Below are 6,000 nucleotides of genomic sequence, written 5' to 3' on the forward strand. Positions count from 1 at the left end.
TAGATGGCCAAAGTCTAGCTTTGGATTTCTGATTCTAAGTGCTCATAATGAGTTTGATTCTCCCTTTTGTAGGGTGAGAGGAGAGGAGCTGTAGTTGCTGGTAGGGAAAAACCTTTTTTGTAACCTCCTTGTTGCCATTGCTTAGCTGTTTCAATTGTGTCTGACTCTCTGTGACCCCATTTGGGGTTTTCTTGGCAAAAGATACTGAAGTGGTTTGCCATTTCCTTCTCCAGCTCATTTTCCAGATGAGAAAACTAAGGCAAACAAAGTGACTTGCCCAGGGTCACATAGCTAATAAGTATCTGAGGCCAGATTTGAACTCAGGAAGGTGAGTCTTCCTGACTTTAGACTCAGCGCTGTCTGCTGCACCACCTAACAACGGCCAAAGGGCAAAAGCACATGTTCTCATAGCAACATGGACATCAAGATAATAATAGCTAACATTTCTAAGGTGCTTACTCTGTGCTAAGTGCTTACAATTATTGTCTCATTTGACCCTAGCAACAACCCTGGAAGGTAGAGGTTATTATTCCCTCTCACAGATCAGAAAACTGGGGCAAACAGAGGTAAAGGGATTTGCCCAGGGTCACACAGCTAGGAAGTATCTGAGGCTGAATTTGAATTCATGTCTTCCTGAATCTAGGCCCAGAGCTCTATCCATCTCATCACCCACCCACCCTTAGTGGTGATCTTAAGTGATAATTACTTTTGAGGGAGTGATTATACAAAACATACAAAGATACGAGTATCTTTGTATTTTTGTGTTTTGATTCTCAGCAAAGTATGTGATCAATTCAGTAAACACAAAAACATTTACTTTCCGTCTCTTAGACACATCATTTATCCCAAAGCTTGAGTTATGGAAAAAGAAAGAAAATGAGAGACTTTTGCCTCTCCACACAACTGTGATCATGTCTAGCCTCCACCTGCAAACATCTGCCTGTGAATTTTCACAGAATATCGCTGGAGGAAAATGAGGAAAGAAAGAAGGCTGAGGGGGAAAGGGGAGGGTGGTAGAAACCTTGAAGCAATTTGTATGTGCTTAGGAAAAGGGGGAGCGAAATGAAGGGAGTCAAGATAAGACCCAAGCACAACTTCCCCTCAACCCTGCCTGTCTCTAGGGCTGGCTGCTTCACATCTTCCAGGAAGACCTTGCAATGATTGAGTAAAAAGAGGACTTTGCAATCAGCCATGCATCCCCCTTGCCTTCCTTTTCTGAGTGGCTTATCAAAGCCTTCTTATTGGCATGTACACTGAGAGCTTCGGTTGCTATAAACACACTGGCCCTATGGTGTTCGTTACTGTGATAAAGTCACTATACCAACCAAATAGTTACTCAAGACCAAACAAAAGGATTTTCCATAAAGGAAAAAGGCCAAAAACAAATAAGGGTCAGACCAGGCCAAATTATTTCCCCTTGATTGTGTTTTCCAACGGAATAAAGCGAGAATAATAATGCAGCAGGGGTGTAGTGGATAAAGAGCTGACCTGAGTTAAGAGGAGCTGGGTTTGGGGCAGCTGAGTAGCACAGTGGAGAGAGCACTGGCCCTGGAGTCAGGAGGACCCGAGTTCAAATCTGACCTCAGACACTTACTAGCCAAGTGACCCAGGGCAAATCCCTTAACCCTGTTTGCCTCCAAAGAAAAAGAGGTGGGTTCGAATTCTGATACATATTGGCCGAGTGCTGCTGGGCTAGTTCCACATTATCAGTTGCTGTTCAGTCATTTTCAGTTGTGTCCAACTCTTGGTGACCCTATTTGGGGTTTTCTTGGCAAACAGCAAAGATACTGGAGTAATTTGTCATTTCCTTCTCCAGCTCATTATGTAGATGAGGAAACTGAGGCAAAGAGGGTTAAGTGACTTACCCAGGGTCACACAACCAGGAAGCTTCTGAGGTCAAATTTGAACTCAGATTTTCCTGACTCTGGGATTGGCATTCCATCCATATGGCACATAGCATAATTAGCGAACTTCTATATAACTTAATCATTAACCCTAATTAATACTATCTAGACCACTGAGCCTGCTTTTAATATGAATGAGACACAGATCCCTGGAAAGCCAAGATTTGCACAGTATGGTCTCCACTCAAAACAAGAGGGGAATGTGTTATTCTAAAGGCACAATGAAAGAGCAGGAGGCAGGTGGAGAAACTTATATAATCACCTTTTAATAGGCCAGCCTACCCTGAAAATGTAATACAATTCTTGTCCCTTCTCATTCCCCTGTGAACAGAGCAAAAGCTCTAAAGTTATCAAAGTACAATGAACTCTCTTATTTGGGGGGTTGGTTTTTCAGTTTGCAGATTATCAAGGTCCCTTCAGTAAAAAAAAAAAAAATTCCACTGCTTGCTCTCTGCCTAGTTCTTCTCTGTATCACCTTTACACGATAGACTGAATACACTATTAAGGTGGGGCTATTTTGCTGGGAGAAAAATGTTGGTGGAGAAGGCAATGGAAATGAATGAATAAATTAAAGCTTGTTGGATGGATTACCTATGGAATTAATTTCTTTGGGTTCTCCCTATCTTCTACTACTGTGAATATGCAGATCTCTGGCAATGAACTATTTCTCTAGGAGAAAATCCATGTATATGTACACATGAATTCTCTCATACACTCATATGCAGGTGTATATATGTGTGTGCATTGATTACAAAATTACTACAAATATGGCGTCTGTGGAAATGGAATTTTGGGAAATCAGTCATGAGACAACAGAGGATCACCAATCACAGAGCAGGACCACCTGGCAAACATTACTCTGAGGTTGTAAATTGTAGTTTGGGATTAAATTCAACCTCAAGTGCTCTTGGCATAAATTAAATCTTTTTGGATCAGAATAGAACTCCTTCAGTTCACTCAATGAGTATCAATGGCACCTACGATATACAAGAACCAACTGAGAGCACTTGGGGTTTGCCAGGCCATTTGACTTCTTTTCTTCACTAGATTTCTTTACTGTGCTAGAACATGCAGAGCATCATAACAACCAATCTTTACTCATACTGCCTTAGAAAGGACCCTCATCAGCTCTTCCCCTGAAGTCATCTCTTAATTGATCACTGAGTTTCTATGTTCTGCCTGCCTGCCTGGATTCAGATGGTCTCCTCATGCCTGCAATGCTTTCCTGTCTAACTGCCACCTCTCAGAATCCCAAGCTCCCCTCATGAGGGTCTTTTCTGATTCCCGGATTTGGGGGCTTTTTCCCTCTTGAATTTATCAAAAAAGACTCATCAATTGCCAATAAAATATCAACACACAAGTCAAATAAACTGGCATTTTCTTCAGTGGAGTCTAGGCAAACACACACACACATACACACACTCCTTAGTAGAAGAGGGCAATTCTGAGGGATTCAATCAGGATTGTAACAAAATTGTAATAAAAACCAAAGTTCCTTTCACTTACCAGGTACCATGAAATGCCAACATTAGAAACAGTGGCCAAATCTTGAAATCTTGCTACAAGGATCTGTTTACATATCCTCTTGTAATTCCATTTCTTGGAGGACTGCAAGCATCCTGTGCTGCCCAGCACAGGTAGATCAATCCCACCTACAGTGCTTCTTGGCAATGCCAATAACAACACAAGCTAGATAACTGAAGAAAAAAGCCCTGCTGGCTTCTTTCTGATATTACTAGGATTAAATTTACAGAAGTTCTAGTCTTCCCACCACTCATTTGCAGCAAGGCTTTATAGGATGAACTATTTTAGGCAAAATGAGCAATTGCTTCCTTTTCTTCCTCTCAGACCAAAAATTAAAAGTCTCAAAATTCTCAGCTTGGGAGTAGAAAAAAAGAGGAAACCATAAAAAAGGAAGTAACCATTTTTACTAAATACTCAAAGAAAAAAAAAATCCCAAGCATCCAATGATCACTGTCAGGAAGATGACATATAGATCAAGGATTCTTAACCTGGGGTATGTGAACTTTTTTGTTTTTGGAGGGGGGAAGGCAGGGCAATTGGGTTTAAGTGACTTGCCCAAGGTCACACAAGCAGTGTTTAGTGTCTGAGGTCAGATTTGAACTCAGGTCCTCCTGACTCCGGGGCCAGTACTTTAATTCACTGCACCACCTAGCTTCCCCAAAGAGGTATGTGAACTCAAAAATTTTTTGGTATTATTTCAAATATATTATATTTGTATTTCAACATAAATGTATTTCAATATAATTGTTTTCCTTGTTAATCTTATATACTTTATCTTATGGACTTAAGAATAACTTCATCCAAGTCACTGATAAAAATGCTGAACAGCAAAAGGCCAGGTATGAAGCACTGCAGAATTCCATAATAGACCTCTCTCCACTTGAAAAAGAATGCATTAATCAGTACTTTTTAGGTCTGGTTGTTCAACCAGTGCCACATCTACCTAGTACTACCATCTTGCTTTTAGGCCTCTGTCTTATCCACAAGGATTCTATGACTATCAATGATCATCATGACATGGAGGTGGCTCTGGAATTTGGAAAGCTCTGCCAGGGTAATATAAAGTTCTAATATTCTGGAAGGGGTTCTAGAGCAGTGTACTTTCTGAGGACCAGACTAGCTAATTAAGTACAGAGTGGCTCATCGTCAGTAGACTGTCCACTGAACAATGAATTTTTTGACAATAAAAATTCACAAAACAAAATGGATCTCAGCCCTGTCTAGCTTCTGTCCCCTTCTGCAGTAACAGTAGTAGAGTGATAGAAAAAGGGACAAAGGGTATGAAGAATCACAATGTTCAGATAGCAAATAAATATTAACTTGCTTATTGCTAATTTAGATATGAAATCATTGTCCAGTAACCACAAAGTGGACGTACTATTGGGGGAGAAAATAAATCATATCATTCTTAATATTCTCACTATAAATAAAATAAGAAAACAGATGACAGTAGCTGCTAAATGCTGAGATAGCTCCCAGGTTCTCCATGGCAAGTTCAAATAGAGAATTTGGTGAAGTTTGTTTTTTACTAAAATTCAAAGACGATTAAAAAAAATCATTTTCATGGGACAATTTGTCACCTTGTACTAAAGCTTGTAATGTGCATTTGCAAAAAACAAAACCAAACCCCAAATAAACAATTTGAGTGCCAATATACTGCAAGGAAAAGAAGGCAAAATAACTAAATTTATAAATAAAAAATTAAATCAATATATACTTTAATATCAGGTGACTTTAATATAAAGGTAGGCAGAAAGAGAAGGACTTCTAAAACTATATTGGAAAACATCTGGATTAGACTAAATATAGCCATGGGACATTTATGCTAAAGGTGACAATTTTGAGGGTACTGAAGAAGTTTTTTGAGAGAGGAGAGGAGGCTTGGGAAATATTTTAGACTTTCCTGTCTAGCAAAAAAAAGTGATGAAGGAAATATTAAAAACTGCTTCCCCATGCCTTTCTTCCTATCTTTACCAAATTGCTATGAGTAGTCTACACATGTATCAAGGGCAACTTTGATTAATGTATAACAAAGGATATGCAAGGTGGGTTGTTTTTTTTCCAAATGTTCATAGCAGACCACCACACAGGATCACATCTTTAGAGGTGGAAGAAATAGTAGAGATAATCTTGTCTAACCCTTACATTTTTCCAAAGAGGAAAATGAGGCCCCAAGATGTGACCTGACTAAGATCATACAGATTAGTAAATGGTAAAGCTGGTATTTGACCCCAAATCCCCTGAGTCCAGATCATTATCTCTGTACTGCACCGCCTGCTTTTCAAGAGTTATTCAATTAACTGAATGATAAAGCAAATACAATATACCACTTGGTTTATTGTTTGTAGACCATAAAAAAACATTTGATTCAGTTAAACAAAGCACCCCCTTTAAATCTTAATAAAGTACTTTCCATATATGTCAATATTTCTTAAAATTTGTGAAAGCAATGTGAAAATTACAAAGATATCTTTGATTACCCTATTATTAAAAATGAGGCATAAATGGAGAGACAGACAGACAGACAGGAGAGAGAGAGAGAGAGAGAGAGAGAGAGAGAGAGAGAGAGAGA

The 6,000-nt window shown here is 39.2% G+C and overlaps 1 protein-coding gene across 1 annotated transcript in view; it reads right to left on the reverse strand.

Annotated features, from left to right (window-relative positions):
* LOC138153285 (palmitoyltransferase ZDHHC11-like) overlaps positions 1–3,668 on the reverse strand; it is a 176,653-nt gene extending 172,985 nt beyond the window's left edge. The window contains exon 1 of the mRNA XM_069077424.1: positions 3,411–3,668. The gene's annotated coding sequence lies outside the window, so the exon portion shown is untranslated. The remainder of the gene's footprint in view (positions 1–3,410) is intronic.
* Positions 3,669–6,000: the final 2,332 nt, after the last annotated feature.

Source organism: Petaurus breviceps, unplaced genomic scaffold (assembly GCF_028583685.1).
Source record: "Petaurus breviceps papuanus isolate PSGF00001 unplaced genomic scaffold, PetGlider_PUasm1.0 151, whole genome shotgun sequence".
Taxonomy (NCBI): Eukaryota; Metazoa; Chordata; class Mammalia; order Diprotodontia; family Petauridae; genus Petaurus; species Petaurus breviceps.